General features: G+C 40.1%; 1 long non-coding RNA gene across 3 annotated transcripts in view; it reads right to left on the reverse strand.

Moving 5' to 3' along the window:
- LOC308069788 overlaps nucleotides 1-22,704 on the reverse strand; it is a 188,923-nt gene that overhangs the window by 158,318 nt on the left and 7,901 nt on the right. The gene's annotated exons all lie outside the window — the stretch shown is intronic.

Genomic DNA, 22,704 nt, shown 5'->3' on the forward strand with positions numbered 1-22,704 from the left:
GGGTTAAGCTTTTTATCTCTTCAATATGATTCTCAGAACAGAAATCTGATCAATCCTCCCATTTCAGGGCATGAATAATATCTGAAAAATCAGCTTCAGTACAGAGTAGATTGTCCCTGTAAGATCTGTGTTTCTAATCATGCTAAGAAGACGCCAAATAAGAGAAAGTCCTCCAAGGAGGCCTAAACTCTACTAGGAGGTGAGTATGTTGAGATGCAAGGAAAGCAATCTACTAGGAAAACAATCAATTCAGAAGACTGATTTTTATGAGATATGTTTACTGTATGAATTAAAGGCAATCCATCAAGCCTCTCCCATGATGCAAAAAGCAGGCAGCAAAGGTACTAGAGTTATTGGCTGTGGGTAATCCTGCTATCTGAAGCATGCTCATTGCTCTGAACAGGGATACTGAAGCACTGAAAATCTGTCAGCTGATGAGAAAAAACTCATACGCAGGTCTGGAGACTTAGTAATAGGTGCAAAGGATTTGACACTGGTGCTTTTTTTCTCCTTGGGAACATGTAGCCTCTGAGATAAGATGAGCATTTGTTGAGGCCCAGCTCTCTCACAGGTGAAAAACAGTACTTCTCTTTGCATTTTTTCAGGATGTTGACAGAAGATTAAATGAGAAATGGCCATAGAGACTTTTCATGTAAGGAGGTGGCAGCAGAGATTTTCTCTTACTTGTAGCAAACTTACCTCTACATTGTCCAGGATTAATGTAGGAGGAGAACATGAGGGGTCTACAGCCCCCCAAAGCACCCCACTTTGCTTAAGTTACTCCACAATTTACCTACATGTCCTTCAGTCTCTTAGATGACAGCATAGTTGCGATCTTTCTCCCTGCTAATTTGTGAACTTATGCTTCTGAACTCATCTACCAAAGCACATGAAGCATGTATTACATAAGACAGTCTTGATACCCCTGAGGTCTAAAATACTGGACAAAAGGATGAAGGTAAAATTTCCAAGTGAAAAAGCTTATGATGGAAGCCACTGATCTTTTTAAGAAATGATATTGTGGTGGGAAAAAACCCACCATCCTCCACAAAAAAGGGATACAAGGGAAAGGGGAAACTGCACTGAGATTCTCATGATTAATTGCTATCTATATTTGCATTGTTTCTGTAACCGTGTCTCCTAGTCGTGAACAAGGACCTCTTGTGCTAACTACTAATATATTAATTCGGAAGCATATCTGTGCAGTGTTTGACAGCCACTGTCATTAAAATATAAGGTACTTTGTAGCCTTGCTAACAGACCAAGCTTCTCCTTGTTAACCGTAATTGGCATGCCAGTGATAACTCTTTGCTCTCCAGGATGTCAGAGGAAGCACTGTATGCCTCATTACTAAACCAAGAACTGCAGTGTGCCATTTAAAAGGCAATGAGAACAACGAGGTGGTGTAAGAAATCCCTGTGATATTTCTAATGGAAAAAAACATTACTAGTTCCTCAGGAGAAGCCCACCTCATGCTTTTTTGGCTTTTTCAGGTATCACTGTGAATGACATTGCTGCCTCTCTTAGACTTGCTGTAAATAAGAAAGAATTTCCCTAAAATCAGTGGAATTACGTAGCTATAAAACTTTAAAGAGAAGAGATTGTATAGCGTAAAACACAAAGGCAGATAGTGCCTTGCACTTTTGACTAAATCTAAGATTAAATCTGTTTTCAGACTCTGACAAAAGCAAAGAAGAGGAAGGTTTGCTTTATCTTGCTATTGAATGACAGCATATTTCTTATGTCTGCAGTCAGACATGCCTGATAACTGGCTAATACCATGTCTGAATGTGTTGTGTGCATATGAACTACATATTTGTACAAATGAGCAAGATTTCACCTCTACATGGCTGTACAAAAGAGCTTTGCTGAGAAAAATACTCAGGAGCTGACACCAGAAACAAAGGCGTTGTACTATGTTAGGGGACTGAGATCCCTCCTGAGCCTGTATATTTGCATTCATCTATCTTTCACTGCTCTTGTACATGTTTGTGTGTGAATGTGTGTAAGGAGGGGTGGTGGACAAGTTACAAAATTCTACAACACACCTATATAATCTGTCCCCTTTAACTCTGGAGAGAGGCAGTAATTTAGATATTACAATGTTGTGTGATATTGTTTAGAAATGCAGGGAATAATCTAGTGTAATGTTTAGTTTCTTCTGCTTTTCTTTGTACATGTATTTATTTGTACCCTGCAATACAACGTTCTGGCATTTTAAAAAGTTTCTGGGGAGATATCTCAAAAAACTGTTCAGTGGCGGAACCAAGTAAGATGTAGGTGAGTATTTAAAGCCTGGGACCCAAACATCCCCATAAGACCCTAAATGACATTAGAAACCAGGTAATAAAAATTACATACAAAAACAATGCTCTTTGCCAGTTTACAGCATCACCCAAAGATCATGAAGTCACTGATTCAAAACATGGCCCAGGCTGTGCCCTCTCTGAGAAGCTGTCATTGGAAAGAACAAAAAATCAGCACGCATTTCTTGAGTGGAAACTCTTTCAACATGCTCCTTAAAGCATCAGTAGTAATGGGAAAAGTTCTTGAAAGATTTCCCTTTATCATCTTTAATCTTTCCCGATGTCTTATAACATCCTATCATTGTCTGAATAAGAGAGCAGCTTAGTCATATATCAACTGCTCATTATGTTGTGTGTATAATTTTAGCTGCAGGTGAAGAGCAGACTACTCAGAGCTTCATAGCAACAGTACCAGGAAATTCTGAAAAAACTCCAAATTTTTAGACTTATCTAATAAGAAAACAACCCTAGTTTGTTTCCACTTGAGCTTTTCCCCCATTTCCTAAACATAGACTATGTTAGAGACATTAGTGCTGCCAAGGCTCCAGAAAGTAATAGTAACTGGGTTTGATGTACTACAAGTGATTTACACTTACCACTGAGACAGCATCATTGCAGACTTCAAAAACACAGCAGACGTGCATAGCAGTATTAAGCTAATTATCAAGATCACTGTTGACTTTCTCTTCCCATACACTTTGTCTTTCTAATTACAACTACAAATATACAACCTAGATGACCCGCCGCCCATGTATATTCACCAAATACTGAAAGATCCCCCATGCAATTCCAGATGTAATCATCTGGTGGTTAACACAAGTCCTCTTTGGAGAATTGCCATCTACTCTAAACACATATTAATTAAATCCAAAAGTACTTCTGAGAGACATTTCATTTTCCTGAGTCAACATAACTTCATCTAATGTTTGGGAGAATTACCTCTCCCACTGTGACTTGCTGTGCTTAACACAACCCTGGGCAGCTACTTAAGGGCAGAGGACATAGCTCTCTGGTACTCTGCATGTTGCATATCCTTTTGCACTCACAACAAATGTGCTACTCTCACTTTTGCAACATACTGCACCTGCCACGACTTGCTCAAAGCACAGGACAAAAGGAAGTTTGACATCTATGTTGGAATTTGTACCCTTTCAAACCAAAGGGGCATGGGTATGTTCACTGACCCCTAGCTTCCTTCTGCCACTTCCGCAACAGTGGGCAACATTTTCTAGACACCATCCGACATCCTCTGGAAAAAACATGTTATTTAAAACAGTCTGCTCAAGTCTGATTAATGATTTGGGAGAGGGAAGGGTGTTTGCCTCTATGTTTTGCTTGTTTGTTTGTTTGCCATTCTTAACTGCACATATTTGCATAAAAGAAGGAATGTTGTATCATCTTCTCCCAGAGCTTATTCCCCATCTGAATCTTGTTGATGACAGCTTAATCATTTCCACAGCAACCAAGATCATGACATCAAATAAGGTATAAGCAGCAGGAACAGATGATCTCTCTGGAAACAGAGATCCTCTTCCATATACATAAATACTCTGAAAATCAAGAATGAAACAGAAATGCAAAAAGTATCTGCTAGAAAAATGTGATTGTTCTAACAAGTAATGGCAGTAATTATTTATTTTTTTTCATTGTCTGTCTGCTGCTTCTTAACAGCACAACATTATATTATGTTATGTGGTTTAAAACAGAACCGGGGAGTAGTGTAGCACCAGGGACAGCACCCTTGGCAGAGCTGCTAAGGCAAATCCACAGGCCGTTCCTCTGCCACGCACAGCCCGTGCTTTAGGTGGTTGCAAAGGAATTGTTCTTAGTCTGTTTGACTTTAACAATTTTTGCTGGGTTTGGACTAAATCAGGAAAATAGCTAAATTCATGACCCTAAGGCATTACTTTTATTGATTTCAGGCACTTTTAATTTGACAATAAACCTTTTTTGTGATAAAACAAAAACGAAACCTATGTTTTTACTAATGACATGCTTTTTACGTAACCTTTCTGAATAAGCATCTCAAAATCTGACCTTGCAGTTCCTCCAGCAAATGAGTAGCACAGCACAACGAAGCATGTGACAGACCTGAGCTTCTTGTCTCCAGAGCATGTACTGACGATCAAAGCATCAATACTTCATTCCTATGTTAAGTACAAATTACTCAGTGATTAGTTTTTAGGAAAACAGACCCTTCTCCTGCACCTCTTCACCTATAGCGCCATGCCACATAGTGTGTAGGCTGCTTCCCTACTGCTTATTTTACACTCTGCAGCTTCTTAACTTAATTGCAGCTGTACAGATAGATGGAAATAGCTAGATTATTTTGAACCCTCTGGGATGGATCATAGATGATTCCTTAGTTCAGGGATGGCCAATTGCATGCAACTCAGAATTATTTGACCTTGCCTTCCATGCCAAGATACGCTGAGGCTCAGGGCCACAGGGAGACTTCGGTGTGCCACAGCAGCTTCAGGGACAGGTATTTTTTCAATTTTTTTCAAAAGAGGTCATGCCAGACTGCACAGATAACATCAGACCTGCAGGTGATATAATTGCTGAGGAAACTAATACCTGAAACAAGAATAAACTAAGGAAAACTACTGGCAGAATAAGATTATTGATCACTCTGCCTTGTGTTTGAAAATTAATGTTACAGAGGGACAGAGAGCAATCCCACACCCTTTCCAAGTGGATAAATCTGATAAAGGCAGGAGCTGCCTAAACTTAAGATCGGTGGCCCTCATGTGTGTGTTCATGGTAATGCGTGTGGGAAACACCGGTGGAGGCAGGCGTGCTCACCTGGAGGGAGGTAAATTCTGGAAGAGAGATCAGCCAGTGAACGCAGGAAGCTGTCACACAGGGACCAGTGTGGAGTAGGGAGAGTAACACTAAAACAGCTTTGAAAAGTGCAGGCTCCTGAAACACCCCCAAAGCCCTATCACACCAGTTACAGTAAAGCCTTTCACTAACCTGCCACCAAAGGCAGGGTAACAGCCCGCAAGATTTCCAGCAAGCCTTTTGCTTTTGATCCAGTCTCCTTTATTGTTGCATAAAGTCAGCTCATGTAATGCAAACTGGGGCACAACTGAAATCCATCTAATTTTTTTTTCAGTAAGGATGGTTATGGGCTTAGATCTTCTGGGAAATTTCAGCTGAAAATCCAGTGATAAGATTAGTACAGAAAGATTTGCACCTGCCTAGTTCAAATGCCACAGTGCCGTGTCCTGCCACTGGCTGGTACACAAAAGGAGCTGGAGATTACACAGCAAGCCTCAGGCAAAGGTGAAAAGCATGAATGTCTCACTGGCTAGAATAAGCCACACTGCTAAAACTGGGGGTTGACTCTAGTTTGTGCCTTCAAAACAGCAGATAATCTCTTCCCCAGATTTTTGGAGAGGACTAAATAGTGATACTTTTAAATGGGTTTCACCGTGACCATTCATGTTTCTAAATCCTCTGTTGCTGGGAGTGGGTGTTAATGCAAGAGACACAAGCTTCATGACAAACTGCAGGTGTACAGCTCCCATGGAAAAAGAAAAAGAAACCCAAACAAACAAACAAACAAAGAAAAACCACAAACAAACAAACAAACCAAACCCCCAAACCCAGAAAATATGGCTATATACACTTTAAGATATTAGAAAACAAAGATCACTACTTTATCATTACTTTACACAAGCTCTGCAATGATTTTGCATCTGGCTCATGAATTTTGAAATGCTTTAAGCTGGACATATTCCCTGATGACTTCTTGAGTGCTCTAAGGAATGTAAATCTGCCAGTTTTTATTGCTGGCTACCCACAAATTCAGGTCATTTATCAAAGAGCATCATATACACTCACCCAGGAGTCTGCCCTATCATTTTTCTCACAGGATTTACTAGGGCAGCCATACATACTGTTTACTCACATAGTTATTCTGTTGCAAGTAGCTAAGCCTCCATTGTATCCATAGATAGATTTTTTTTTTTTTTTTAAAAAAAGAAAATCTGAGATACCTGAAACATGAAAAGAGCCATACACAAAGCTAGGAATAAATCTTTGATTTTAATGGACAAAACAATTTTTTCTGTCACGCTCTTTCTGCAATTCAAACTTTATCACGTTTTCCACTCATTCTTCCCTTGTGTTCCAGGTGGTAAATATTTCTTATGGCAGAAGGTATCTTTCAGACGGCTGGTACACACTAACATACGCTCAGTCAGGAGGGTTTTAGCAACAATAAAATAACCAAATTGTCCTAGCAAATCTCCAAAGCACTGGGTCTTTGTACGGACACTTCAGGCAAGCACTTGTGAACATCTTATGCAAAAACAACTACTTGGTAACCAAAAGAAAGGTGTGACGGGCAGCACGGTTTCCCAATTTTTGTTACTCTTGTCATCACATTTCCTCCCAGTGTACTTTTCATGTTGCCTCTAAATTTCCAAGAATCAACGTCATCATCCATGTTGAACAAAGTCCCCCTGACCTGTGTAAAATAGCCTCAGCTGTAAAGCATCCTCATTTCTTAACCAGTGTTGCCTCTGTACAGTGCAAAAGATTTCATAGAACCAGAGAACACTTTGGATTGGAAGGGACCTAAAAGATCACCTAGTTCCAACCTTGCCATGGGCAGGGACACCTTCCGCTAGACCAGGTTGCTCAAAACCCCATCCAGCCTGGCCCTGAGCACTGCCAGGGATGGGTTTACTAAGGTGCACTCCTCTGCTGAGAAACACATTACCTAGGTTTTAGAGGTAAGTGATTTGCTGTAACTAGTTGCTGAATAGCATGGTATTCCTCCATTTGGAAACGGTGGATTGCCAAAAGGCCTTTATTTTCTATATCCACATGTTTAAACAGAAGAAAAATGTGCTATCCTGCAATGATATATTGAAAGAACTGTAATACTCACGGTAAGCCTTGTGTGTGACAAAGCTGTGCACCACTCTATCAAAGGTTATTAGTCTTTTGTTATTATTAGTAATAGTTATTAGTAAATTGCCCAGTGTTTAGACATTTAAGATAATCTTTTTACCACTTTTTCAGTCACAGAAGTCTCTTCCTGAAAGAATTTGCATTATATCTATACCTGTGAAGAAAACCTTATGTGCAAAATGCACAGCCTGCAAATCCTACAACCTTTACACATATGCTGTGTCAAATGCAGGAGGCACTCATTGCACACTAACCAGCAGTTTCAGCAGAAGCATCTTCTTTTCATGCTGACATGCAGATCTTGGTGGCAGAGCAGGAGGGATGCCTACACAGTCATGGCCCATGCCAATGGATGTGTACTGCTGCCAGTGGCACAACTTTCCCCAGGTCTGTCAATAAGGAAGAACTGACCTCTGTGAAAGGAGCAAAGAGAGTCCAATACGCCTCATTTCAAGAACAGGAGGGATCCAGATTTTTAATGAGGCACGTTTCAACAGCTAAATCAGCTGGACACTTCTAATGATCAAACTAAAGCACTGAAAATAGGAAAATGGGATTACTCTCATCCCTACCAGAGATGGAAGGAAAAAAAGAGGGGGAAATGAGTGAAATTTCTCACTGCTGCTATTCCCAAAATGTACAACAGAAATGCTTATTGACCTCGGGGAGGGTTGTGAGGTACGTAACTAGAGTGTGTCAGCATCTTTAGATGTTGAGCATCTTTATGTGAAAAGAGGTAGAGCCAAAGAGGATCTCTAAATGCTATTGAAGACAAGAGCACTCCAAAGAAATTTTCTTCACCCTTAGTTTATCAGTGAGACACTTCCCGTGTAGTGCCAATGTGAGCATCAAGGACACCCCCCTCCTTCCCCATTTCCATTGTTCTGGAGAAATAATTCCAATGTCAAAGTATTGCTTGGATAAACTGCCACCAAACAGGGAAAAAAAAAATGGAGCCAGACTTCCCAGAGAAACTATGTCTTTTACATAAGGTAACTTAAATACACTTAATAAATCTACTTCATCAGCTTCTATTGAGGGTCCTGGTCTGGAAGTACAGGTCAGTAAATAGCTCTATAGTGCTGTCAGTTTCCAACAGCTGATGTGGCAAAACTCTTCTTTTAAAAACAACTGTTAATTCTCCCTTTCTGGAAGATATCTCTTTCAAGTGAAAAGGGCAGCCCATCCATGTGGCTGCCAATGAGGATCTGAAAAGTTATTCGTTATTAAATGGCACCAGCTGAAAGATTTTCTGTCTTTTACCATCTTCAAAGGCTGAAGACCCTGACCCTGAGGTCACTCATCTCTGAGAGCTCCTGCACAGTTAGTCCCAAAAAGAAATTTCACCTCTGCCAACCCTGCCTTCTGCACAGCAGAGGAGGATGCGCTAAAGCACCTGTGGTTTGGCTCCTAACTCTGCCAGGGTAAGGGATGAGTGAGGCCACACAGGTTTGTGCATGAAGAGCATGAATAGGAGAGCCACTGATGGGGTCAATCTCACAGTGTTCTCTCAGAGCCCTTTGGCTACGCAGCTCCTAAAAATGAGCCAGGGCACAGCAGCTGTAAAAGGAGGCTGTTTGTCATGTGAGCCAAAATGCCCTTCAATTATGCAAACCCTACAGTGCCTCAGATGGTATGGTGTAGACGGAGCTCTTTCCAAATGAGGCTGTTTCTCAAAGCCTCATGGAGAGCTGATGCTCTCAAAATACTCGCACCACATCTTCAAGTGGCTGTCTTTGCACTTCACGGTTTCAAAACCAGAAACATTGTATCAAAGTGCCAGAGGAAAAAGAAAAACATATTGTTATTATTCCCTCTCTATTGATCTTACAGAGGTGAGGAACTATCATTTTCAACATGTCAGGAAAATGTCAGCTCAGTTTGAAAATCTGTCCTGCAATAAGTTGAACTACTATGAAATACTGACAGTAAGCAGTGGATGCCTTTGTCTCTTATCAGATTGTCTTTAGCATGAGTTTCAAAATCAAGTAAGCTGAGTCTTCAATGAACCTTAAATATAAAAAACAATACTCAAGGCTTTTCCCTCCTTATGTCTTTCATAAGCATTACCACAAAATACTTACATGACAATCTAAAACAAGAAAGAAAAGTGTAACAGGATTGGCAGCAGCAGAACTTGAGATGAGTGGATGTAATCAGTCAGACTCTGCCTTTTCTGAATTTTGTTAACACTCATGGTTTCTCCAAAACACGGAAAAACAGGATGCAATAACACATGCAAAAGTAAGTAACAGCCTTTTCTGTCACATACAAGTCCTTCTTTCCATGAACTTTGTGAGACTTTATCTTGAAAAGGTCAACAATAGTATTTCTGTTGCTGTTCAGATACATGGGGACACATTAAAGCAGCAGGCATACATCATGTGACATTCACCTTGTAGAGGACGACCAATGCTTTCCAAGGAATAAGTGCAGCTATGCTCAGTTACAGCAGAATGGACTCCCCCTGCAAGTGAAGTCAATGTTCAGTATGAGTTAAGGCCATTTCAAGCACAGCCTATAGCACTTAAATGCTGAAATGTATTTTCACCTAGATCAGATGTTGCAAACCTCCACAGATTTGGGGACAAAGAAGACGACCAATGAGGTGCATGACCAGAAGTTTCCCTCAGGATTTTTTTAAGGAATCTGACTTCATTTGTTGGACGGAGCAATTCAAATACTAACATTGCCAGGAAAGGTTGCAGCCCAGCTGTACTGTACATTTGAATCTCACCAGTTTGCTTGACCTTGTTTTAAGGCAAAGGAGGAAATCCTGTTGCAGGAAAAGCATCTGCAACCCCCATCACCCCTGGTGAGAGGTGCCTACACATCCACAGGGCTTCTTTATCCACTGTCTCTGAGGTCAGGCAAATAGTGCATCATAATTTTGGGACTGCTGAGTCTGGAGCTTAAAATGGTGTCACCAGCACTGTTATCAGATTATTTCTGACATGTTGACAGAGAAATATGAAGTAAAAAGTTAAAAATAGCTTCTGCAATAGCTAAAGCAGAACCATTTTAAATGCATGAGGTTCCTGCTCTCCCAAGAAATGTCTGCTGCGCCGTGCTACGCCTGTACTTACACTCGCTTCACAAAACACCAAGGACAGCACTTGGACCACTGACATTTATGTTGCAATACTTCAGCCCATTTGCTGCTACAGGATCTGTCCTCTGGAATCAGCTGTCAGTTACAGATACACAACAGATGCAGCAATAAGAAAGCTGGCAAAAGTGACTTAATTTTGCTTCATTTTATCAGATGTTTTTAGAACTCTTTTAGAGATAGTTGAATCTCCACTGGGCCAGCGATGGTATGGATTGCTTGATCCTCAGCATCTTTATCCACATACCCCACATCAAGCTTACTGGATGTTTGATGCAGGGAGCAGATCTTCAAGTATTTGTTGAGCTCTCCTTGTTCTAATTTATGTAAGTTATGTTAGAGTTGACTGTCATCCCTGAATATCTCTCAGCTCCTTGCATGATAACCATCTTCAACTGAGATTGCCATCCCCTGCCCTTGCATGTTATGTACACACACACACAGAGCCACAACCAGGGCCGTGGTCACAAGATGATCAAGTGTGCTTTTTCAGCTTTATTTCTGGAAGGATCAGCTGGCAAAGACAAACAGTGCTAGCGTCAGGCAATCAGTTTTGCCATAGATAGCAACATCATTCAAGGAAGAAAGTCTTCTGAAACATCAAAGCTCAAGCAAACAACAGCCACTTTAACAGGAGCTAAACAGAATAAAGAATTCTTGAACCTTCTTCAACAGGTAAACAGGAAGAAAACAACACCTTTCTCCATTCTCCTTTTGTCCTCCATACTTTTGATTTCCCCAAGTGGTGTCAAAAGGAGTAACATACCAATCTTATTTGTCTCAGTTTTCAAGCCTGGGCTTTGTCTAGCTGCTCAGGATTAGACAAATCACCCTGCCCTAGTGGTTTACTCCAGCATTTTCCTGACAAAAATATATTGTCACAGAAAGGTATTATCTTGCTTCTTTCTTTCCTCCCAACATGTGGCATCTGTAGAAGATGGTGTGCTGTCTCATTACCTTGCAAGGTATGAATTGATATACAGCATAAGGTGAGTACATGTAATGGCACCTCAGCAAAATAAAAACAGCTTCTTTGCTTTGCATTGATAGTGTTCCTTTGCTACTATAAAAGCCTATGCTGCCAGCATTTACACGTGATCTAATTCCTGGGCAAGCCTGGCTGTTTTGATGGCCAGTGATGAGAAGAAAGGAAAGGGCAGGATGGGTGAGTTGTCTGCCAGTAGCAGTCACGTAACAGATATAAGGATTCTTTCTTCCTTTCCTTTAAAAGAAAAAGGATTTGCTGGGCTGAATTTTCATCTCCTTTCCCTTTTCATTCAGAGTGACAGTTATTTGATTCTGTGTGGCATGTTAACATTTTGGATAAACAATGTATACTGCTAGGGTTATATTTATGGCAGGAACATCTCGTGAAAAGCATAGGTTTGACTGACTAAACATTATAAACTATTCCATTTTCTTTATGTCCTTAGCAGTAATGTTTATTTTAGCTATTTTAGCTTGAGGGGGTTGCTTGTGTTTGTTTTCATAGGCATATGATTGAAAATCCCCAGGAAAAGTTCTTGGTTAAGAATCCATACATTAGATCCCTCAGTCTCCACCTAAATCTGGAAAGACTCTCTTATACTTACCAGAGGTTAGTTCATGTTTCCATATGTGCTGAGGTTATTCACAGCACACCGAACTCTCTGCCAACTCACAGACACACAACCACTGTAGCTGTAGTGTATGAAAAGACAAAAAACCCAAAAAACCCTACAATAATTTTCCATTAGTTATTGAATTTTATGTGACCTCAAATTAACTCTATGAAGTGGCACTTGGTCCATACATATCTCAAAGCATTAGACAGCTAATATCAAGTTCAGTTCTACATATTACACTACAGTTGTCCTCAGTACCTCCAGTAATTACCATCCATTTTCTTGTATTTTTGCATGACCACAAAATGCCCAGCTCTCCTTACTCAAACACTGACATTGTCACACCGGCCTGGAGTTCTTCTCCATATGTGCCTATTCTCATCACTCCTTGGAGAGGTATCATATAGGGAAGTAGGACTACGTGTCTTTCACCCAAGCGAGGATGACATGTTCCCTCTTCCTGCCAAAAGTATGGCTAAAATGGAAAGTGTGGAGTTGTCGATCTCTGCGTATCTTTCCTAGACTCCAACATCTCATGTCATTTCACTCACTTAAGAAAATAATTGCTTCCAATAAAATGTGCTTCAGTTTTTGAAGTGAACTTCACAGTAGGCTGACAGACCAGCAGACTGAATCCTTTTGTATAGTTCCAGAAAAGAGATAGAAATGGCAGTGGCATCACATCACCTACTGTCCTTCTGCCCTTGCTGACCAAGACCACCTTCATTACATTTCCAAGACCACCATTCACTACATTTCCTGGCTGATGACTCTAGTTATTTGCTTCCTTGGTGAGACTGAGACTAAGTCTAAATGCATTCCATGAATCCAATTCTTTAGACACTTATCTGGCAGGCACATGAAGAGAACTTACTTCCTCAGAACATCATCAGATAATAATCATTGTTGGAAGCAAATTTAGGCAGCAAAGATATTATGAACAATTGGCAGTCTTCTGAACCATCCCTGCAAAAATTTCTTTGTAGGAGGAACAATGGATGAAACAGAAACAGTGAAGGACTGTATTTGTCAGGTTAAAAGGATGCAAATAAGGACCAGGGCTTTCTCCTTTTCCAGGGTGAGAGCATGCACGTTGGTTGATTTTTGAATATATCTGCTGGAAAGGACAGAACTATTGATCTGTATTGAAAGGGAGGGAATACTGGTGGGAAAGGAAAGGGTGACTAAAAATAGAATAGTAATTCTGTATTTCAGTGAGGAAAAAAAAAAGAGAAAATGTCTGTTCCTATTCTACCCAGCAAATCAAAGATTTAAGTGATTTATAATCGGAACAATAGACGTAGCTTCTGATGTGCTCAGTTCCTTAATTGCTGTAAGTCTACACCTGACCTATTAGCAGCAGAGATGAAAATGATTGATTGTGACTTTGTTGGCATAAGAAATGCTAGTGTATACAGATGAGGATTTTTCTTATCATGAGCTACCTCAAATCATATGAACTATACATATATTACTATAAACACTGACGTTTTTGTTATTCTCTGTCCCCTGCTTGGAACCCCTGCTGTCTGCAAGGGATTGTGAGGAAAATAAGTGGGGCTGTGTGTCTTGGTGAGAGGGAGAGAGGTAGACCAGCACAGACACAACCTTACCATTTGATGTTGGTGCTTTTCATTCTTTTTTGTAATGGCTTTCAAGAGCTAAGCATTTCCTCTCTGTGCCTCTGCCACAAGCTAGTACACGGCCAGACTTAAAAAGAGAGGAAATTGATTTTCTTTAAGCAACAGAATATTTTCCATCCAAAAGAACAGTCTATATTCTTCTCGGAACCTTCTACATCCTTCCTTCTTTTTTGCTGCTTTCCACCTCTCCCCTTCGAGCCTCTCCCTTTTCTGACTTTCCACCTGTTCTGTCTTGGCCTGGAACCTTTGAAAAAACAGACTGGACTCCCTTTGAAAGTCCTTCTCAGTCAGAAAAGCATATATTTCATCAATATTTACCGCAGTTCTTATTTCCACAAAAACTTCTAGATGAACAGGACATAAAATGCAATAAAAGCAGAATCAAAAGATGCATATTTCCTGTTGCCATTTAAAAGATGAAAGCAGCAAATAACTCAAAATTACCCCCCCAGCTCCTCTCCAAGATGAGTGTTTCAAAAAAACACCAAAGTATAACAGCAATAACAACAGAGAGATACCATTGTTTCAAATCTTCTCTTTCCCTCATTCTTTTTTTATTATTTTCCTTTATGTTTTGGCAGCTGTGAATAACTGTATCCTGGAATTGTTCTGTAGGCTGTTAGTGTCTGTGACCTTTTACATCAACATCTCTACTTTCCAGTCATTTCTTGAAGTGCTACCTAATATGAATTTAACACAATTGAGGCAGCCTCCTACACAAAGACACACACACACTCACCCCTTTCTGAGATATGCAGAAGCATGCTTCACCCCATCCATATGCAAAAAATATAAAAATTCACTTCATCAGAAAGGTATATGCCTTGTAAATAACTGTGTTTCATGGCAATGAGGAGCAACCACCTGTACTACAACTTTACCAAGTTCTCTTGGGGAAATAAAAGGACTAATATTACAGTGGGATGATTTCATTATACAAGAAAAAAATACCTCATTAAGTCTGAGCCATTAGGAGGTTTCTTCTCTGAGTTAGCTCTGCTGCTGCTTTTACTTTTTAAGTGTGTGCAAAGAACCCATATGTGATCAAACAGATATCAAGAGCATTCTCCAACTCTATGATCAAATGCATGCATATATCAAGAGTGGCTTGTGTTTCTTTTAGATTCATTTAAGCAAAGAGGTTAATGGACTGGAGTCTAGTTAGCAGCAGCACAGCGCTGCTGCAACAGTCCCATGACGGAAACAAACAGCATGTATGCTGTTGCAAAACAGATGGATAAAGTGGGCAGCAGATATGCAGGAGGTAGGCTTAAAAACCAGGTGCTTTTACAAGCCCTTTAAGCCCATGTATAATTTCAATTTATACCTTTCTTCTCTTAGGAGCCAAAGATTAGCCAAGAGTTTGATGAAGGTTTGTGGTTTTTTTAAAACAGGTTAAATGAATTGTCTCAGCAGGCCAGGATTTACCCAGCTTAACTCCTGACTATGACTTATGTTTTTCAGAAGTCAAAGTTCAGTTCCTAAATGTTGCTACTCCAGTTAAAATTAGAACTGAGATGTTAAAACAAGCTGGAGAGACGTATTGGACTCCAGCAATGCCTAAAACCAGACATGAATATTGTAGAGCAGTAAGTGCCTGTATAAGCTTCTTTTGGAAATAAACATAGATTTAGGGACTCCAAAGTTTTCCTCCTGATCTGACTTAGCTCTGTCCCTTGCCAGCTGCAATCAGACATTAACTTATTCAACAAAAGGTTTTGGGTTCTATTCCTCTTGGTTCAGACATTTCATTCTTTTCCAGTCACACAGACCAATGAGCAGGGCCTTGTGGATAGTTTCCTCTGAAATCCATTTGTCAGGAAAAAATGAGTTTCTAACAAAACAAAACATTTCAAGAATTTTGTCTTTCTCATGGTATATATGTGATGTTCATAAAAACCTGTTAAATTAAATTTTTTTTAGATGAAGCTCTTCATGTTCTTTAATACAAGGCCAACAATTTGTGAGGGAAATGAAGACAGAAAATGTTCTGGCCTGGTTTGTGTTTACATTTTTCCTGAAAAAATCCCTCATCACACACACCTGTAACAAACTCACTGTCTGATCAGGGACCCGCAGTAACAGGGAAAGCAGACCTGATGTTCTCCTGGAAAAAAAGGGAATTGTTCCTTCCTGTAATAAAGTCTTTTTAAGCTGGGAATAAAGGAAGGAATATTGTGAATGCAGGGGAACATTTCAGGATCCCTGAGAACTCCAGAGTTCCTGGGAATGAGAGATCTACTCAGAAACTCATCTTCCAAAGTGGAAGATGACTATGATTTCTCATACTGCGTATATGATACCTTGCCACAACATTGATCCTTCATCTGGAAACTATTATAATGCAAATTGTGAATAATATAGCCCAGTACTGTTGTTTTTAAATAATTCAGCTTCTTCCAGTCACCTCCTGGAGTGTACACTTCACTTTGAAGTTAGCGATTTGAGACTAGCCTAGCTAAGGAGCTACTGCTAACTAATAGCTGCTTGACAGTCACATTTCAACTTCTGAGGAAAAAAGATTGGAATTATTCAGATCACCACCATAAACAGTTGCTGTTCTGTCATGTTATACCTGTCAGGAAAAGGCCTGAAAGCCTCTGAATGCTGGTACCTTGGAAATATCAATGCATCCATATGGCTTGGTGTGCACTGGTTTAGCAGAGCAATGTGGGGATATTAGCACATCTGCTGTCTGTCTTACACTTGTTTTAGAGAAAGAAGCACAACTCTGTTGATGTATTCATGAGAACTAACACATTGCAAAAAAAAAAAAAAGAACCTTAAAAAACTGTAGATTTGTTTTGCTGTATCCAATATGCTCTTGTCTAAAAAGCCCATCTGGTCTAAAAACATACAACACCTGTGTAAATTTTTGTGTATTGAAGCCTGAAGTGCTAAATATTCCTTGTTGTAAAAATAAGTAATGGAAATAAAGGGAAAGGTTGTTGGGGTTTTTTTATGTTTGCAAATTGATGTACCTCTGATTTTATTGTACGTGCATTTTCTGGATTCTTCACTGAAAGGGTTTTCACACAAAGATGGGCACACTGGACAGAGAGAAATGAAAAGGATAAAAAAATGGACAAAGGACTTAGAGCACACTTTGCCTATCTCAGTGACAGCTTTCTTTTCAACTGTCTAAGCTGATCTCCTCCAGCTTTTTTCTCATGGGGGAAAGAATTATTCTTCATCTTTCCAAAAGAGAGCTGAGTCAGAGAGCAAGAAAAGGAATGAAATACTGCAGATGCAGTCGACATGTCAGATACACACCAACAAATCCCAGTTAGTGAGGATGCTAAACATGTGGTTTTTTATATCCCAGCCAAGTGCTGTCTCTCATCCTTTTCACTGTGATACTTTCAAATGTCAGAGAACTGTAGCAGAACACTGGTATCTAAGATCTTACTTCTAGTCCTCAGAATACAAGAATGGGAGAGAATGAATGGATGCTCTTGAGGTCACTGGCATAACATCCTGGGCTGTAGAAACAGACTCAATCCACACCCATTTACTATCCTAAAGTACAATATCACAGCAGGACATCAGTAAAATCATGCCCATTTCCTAGCTGGCTAAGATGCAGTTTATGATACAATTACTTGTTTTCAAAATATAGCATGAAATACTACTGGGATACATATGACTTGTGTTTCAATGTCTCGAAGCAAAGCAAAAAAAAAAAAAAATCCACTTTGAGTTTTAACAATTATTTTGCGATTGTAATGATTGCATTTAAAAAGGGATGTAAAGGCTGTGAAGTCTGAAGTCTGCCAGGGTACATGAAGATACCAACTATGGCTGGGGACAAGCTCAGGCTCCTGCTTTAAGCTGTGCCCATGGAAAGCCTGGGATTCTCTACAGAAATTTGGCATAGATTAACATGATCATCCAGACTTCTACAGTCAGAAAACACACCTGAGTACTCCAAAGAAGGGATGAGAAGACCCTTATCACATGGACTTACAGGTCTCCCAGTGTTGTTTAGAAGGGCAATCAACCAGTTACTGTTCTGCTCCATTTCTAGCAGAAAGAGTTTTCAATTAACTTCACCAGGTAATCCTGTGCAACGTCAAGTAAACCAAGAATAAATGAAAGACCTGGATGAAGGGTGGAAGACCAAAGGTAAAAATCATTCTTAGTATGCTGCTCAACTGAGCTATTCTAATGCTGCAGTAGGATTTAAACAAACAAACTTAATCACTCTGCTTATTACCACTGCAATTAATCATTTGATTTCTAAGGCAGCATCACTGTTACTTAGTATTTTTGTGACTCTTCACCTTCCTTGTTTACTGATCTGTTTTAAATTAAACACAGCTTGGGGGGCTGCCTGTTCCTAAAGGTTCTTTGTTATGCAATCTTCATAATTTCAGGTTTTGAAACACAAAGTACATGTTAAAATCCAATTAGAATGACAAACGAATCATGAGAAAATCTAATGGTATAAAACAAATTTGAAAGCTTAAACAATTTCCAATTTACAGTTATATTGTATAATCTAATGTAGTTCACTTTACTAAATGGCACCATTAGCGTTTAAACTTCAGAAGAACACCATATGCAGTGAAAGGACATTGATTACTACCTGCTACTGAAAGGAAAATTAAAGCTAAGGAAGGTGTGACAGTTCTGGATGAGGTGTGCTTGCAATTGCCTTAACCCAGACTGGGGGACTAAGAAGGTCATCTCTGTATGGTTGGAGCTGTTCTCTTGCTGGTAATGTACATGCAAACCAGTGTATGTCCTGGACATGACTTGCCTGTTCACATACTCAAAGCATTTCTGTATATTTGCACCACTGAAGCCTGTCATTTATATAACAAACACAATTCAAAAATTCATGTCACCTGCCAAGTTCCAGATCCAACACCACATATCATTAGAAATAGAATCTGAGATGTTCAAAAGGATTTTGTAATTAACTTTTATAAAAGATGAGTTTGGAACAATTCATTTATTCAGTGTAGGCAGCATATGTCATTATTGTATTTCACTGTATATGAAGTCCTGGAAACGTGACTCTACGTATGCCTGAATGCGAGAGAATTTTTGTATAAATGTGCATGTTTAGGATTGTTATGGTTATTTTCACATCTCTTTGTAGATAATGTTTGAATATGGCTGAAGCTGAGAATTGCTAAATCACATCCAGTAAGTATATTCATATCTATATGCAAATATGTGAGAGAAATATACAGGCTTGTCTGCCTATGAGGGTCGTTCTTTACATACCTCTGTTGTCAGAGATCAGTACACCTTAATTTCAAAAGTTATCTGGCAGTCCTTCCAGCACCGGAGAGAGCTTCTACAGCTCTGATCCCCTGCTGCAGCTTTTCTCACAGGTCACGTGTATTCTGCAGCTGTTTAGCATAAGCTATCCAAACAGATATTCTTCGTGTTTGCTGCATTTTCTGTTCCTGTTCTGCCTCTGCCCCTACTGGCCCCATAGCCTTCAAAACTGTACCCTTAGGTTCCTCAGGTTCTAGCTGCAGAAATCAGGGGATTGATGATAAGCAGTTCTTCTCCTGCCTGTTAGTATCTCTTGTAGTATATGACAGTCACAGCACTTGATGGCCTACAAGGAAGTTGGCAAGGGAAGGGAGGGCTGCCAGTCATTTGGTCTCAAATGAGCACTTCAGTTCCTTGCACAAGAAGAAAACTAGAATTTTGTACAAAAGGTCTCAAAAACATGACCTGGAGCTTCAACAGGATAGATCTCTTACATTCTGTAAAGAATCACAGGGTTTGCTTTTACCTGCTGGGTTTTGTGTTTCTGACAGGGATAGGTAAGTGTAACACATATATTAGGGAGCTTTCAACCTGTGCTTGTTTTCTAGTAAACATCTGATTAAACTGCTGGGGAAGTCAGGGTGAAATGATTAAGGCTACTTAGTCCTGCCAGCTTTCATAGTATGGTATAGGGATTTCCAAGGAACAATGAAGTAAATGAAATGGAAGAATAATAACATACAAATAGCAAAAATACAGTACATATTCACTCAAATATTCAAGGTATTTCAAGAGGTGAATTTTGCACTGTTGACTGACAAAGTTAAGTGTTTGGTTGGCTGACTGATGTTTGCTTGAATCTTTTGACAGCTGGAAAATCCCAGGGCATTTTTTTAAGTTACTAGGAAGGTAAAACCTTTCCAATACAAATCACATCTACTTCACAACGTCATTCTACAGAGGAACCCATTAAAAAGTGCAGAGCATATCAGTGCTCCACTGTCTCTAATTCAATTTCTAGGCATCAGGTCAGTTACAAAGGCCAAGTCTCAGCACAAGGGAACAGCTCTAAATAACCTTCTCATGTGTGATCATTATGACAACGCAGTAGTATCTTTCAAAAGGAAGTCACACTGTTGTCTCCTAGCACGTCTCTCGTTGTAATAAATTGCACTGTTGCTGCTTATGGCCTTGTTTTGAATGTTGTAAGTCATTATCCAAAGGAATGTTATACACTGAGTGAGTTTTAGACACCTGCAACAACAGTGTTGATGTTTTGAAAAGTTCTTCCCTCCGCTCCCAGTATGAAAAGCTAAATGAATTTACATCCTTCAACTGAGACTGCTGGACTTAAAACTGCATTTTAGACCTAATTTTCCCAGCAGAAATTTTTTGCCTTTAATCTTCATTGTTGAATTACTCCAAATTCAATCCAAGTATAAGCTCCTGTGTGCCGCTTTGAGTTTACCACTGTTTTGCAGGAGACTTCTTTCTATATTATCTTTATGTGAGTCATTATTAGACTAGTGGAATTTTTAGGGCTTTAGTAGAAAACCCCTAGAAATTTAACTGCTCTTGTAACTTCTGAATGAGATAATGAACAGCCTGCCTATTACCTTTGTATCTTCTATTCTCTGGCATGACATTATCTCGTGCTGCTAAAGAAAACAGGTATTTGCATTATTCCCAAATCTACTCCTTTCTCAGACCCAAACAGAAGATCTGTACCTCCCAGGCATCCAGTAAAGGTGTGCAGGTAATAAGAAGTACTCTATACTGCAGATAAGCTGCTTAGTGAAACCTTTCAATAAAGGTTTCACATGTAGGTTTTTGATGTGACAGACAGAAGAGGTATGACTTTTTATGTGCTCAGCTGATCTCTCAGAGTATGCGTGGATGTGCTCTTCTGAGTATTTCTGAAGATGCCCAGAGCTACTCTGCTCGCTGCCTCCTCACAACCACACAATGTGTGGTGATATAACCACACATCGACTTTTTCCCTTTCCCAATGATAGTATAGTCCTGGATAAATATAAAAACTACATGCCTGTCTATTTATCGATCTACTGTTAAACTTTTTTTTTACCGTAGATCTCTTAATATTAACATTGGTTTGGGCAGCAACAACAGGCTGTTAGGCTGGTAGCTCTGAGGAGGAGATATCCATTGCCATCTCAGGCTAGGGAGACAGCTCACCTGCCACATGTGCAACACATCACACTGCAGCTTGATTTTACTCTTCTTCCCTTTCTGAGAGACAGGATTTCACTACTTAGAGAAGACAAAACGATGCTTGTTTCAAAGGAACAGGTCCTATTATATATACCAGTCAGAAGCCTTTGCAATCAGTCTGATCAATGCCTTTGGGCTGACATAGACCTGCTGATTCTTGAATGCAGCCTGCTTAACAGTTCTGAATTTCCTTCCAGAAAACAGAGGGTATTTGGACCCAAAATATACGGCCCATAATATGTTGGAAATGTGGCATCCTCCACAAATAAATTCAAAGAAAGATACAGTTGAGTTTCTAAAAAAAAAATATATATATATTTTTTTTTTTATTATTCTTCATTCTTTGGCACAAATTGTGCATGTTCTATACCCAAAGCACATCAAGTCTTTTCCTGGGCTTGCATACAGCAACACTGGGCCCCGAACGCCTCAGAAATCTACTCAAGGATTACCAAGCCTGCCAAGATCAGTGGGGTGATGCACTATTTAATTTCCCAGGTGCAGATAAAAGGCATTCTTCCTGGAGTCCCTCTCCTGTGCAGAGCACTGCTGAATGCTGTTCCAGCCCGGCATGAAAATTACAGGGTTTAGCAGGGGAAGGGTAGCAATGGGGAAAGGGAGTACAGCTTGGCAGAATGCTGACCCAGCCATGCAGGACACTTTCTGATATCTAAAACACAGGAATCTGTGAGACCGGCAGAGCCCAGATGAACAGCAAGTGTGAGATTTATAGAAACTCCTTGTAATTCTGCAGCAACAAGCCCTTTGAAGAGCACAGCTGTAAAGGGGGAAATAAGAGGTGCAATGAGGGAAAGAATAAAAGCTGTATGAAGAACAACGATGTCCCTCATCACAGGAACAGCAGGGAAATGGAGGAAAGAAAGGAGAGGATTCTTTCTTTCACATGTATTTATTCTTCATTTAAATTTTTTTATATTCCTCTCCAGAAGCCTTTCTCCCCACCTTCTTTAAAATTCATCTAGGAAAAGTGATCTTTCCACTGGCAGATTTTCAGACAATTCAAGCCAAGCTGCAGCCTAGATCAGCCCCTGGCTGTGTATCCAGCACCAATATTCTAATGGCAAAAGCAACGAAACAATTCTGGATTGCAATTTTTTATTTTTTTATTTTTTTGCAGCAAGCCCCTTCCTTCCCCTCCTACAAAGAATTCCCCAACAGAACAGGGATAACATAGAATCATTTAGGTTGGAAAAGACCTTTAAGATCATCAAGTCTAATCATTAGCCCAGGACTGCCAAGCCCACCACTAAACCATGACCCTAAGCACCGCATCTATGTGCGTTTTAAACACTTGTGGGCAGCCTGTTCCAATGCTTGACCGTGCTTGCAGTGAAAAAGCTTTTCCTAATATCCAGTCTAAACCTCCCCCGGCACAATTTGAGGCCATTCCCTCTTGTCCTGTCGCTTGTTACCTGGGAGAAGAGCCTGACCCCCCACCCCCACCCCCACCCCACCCCCCGACTACAGCCCCTGTCAGGCAGCTGCAGAGAGCAATAAGGTCCCCCCTGAGCCTTCACTTCTCCAGGCTAAACTCCTCCAGTTCCCTCAGCTGTTCCTCATGTTTTTACTGCTTCAAATGACGCACCCCGCAAAGGAAAAGGAGGTCCAAGAGCAGTGCCTGTCTGGTAGCC

Source organism: Falco punctatus (assembly GCF_963210335.1).
Source record: "Falco punctatus genome assembly, chromosome: 9".
NCBI lineage: Eukaryota > Metazoa > Chordata > Aves > Falconiformes > Falconidae > Falco > Falco punctatus.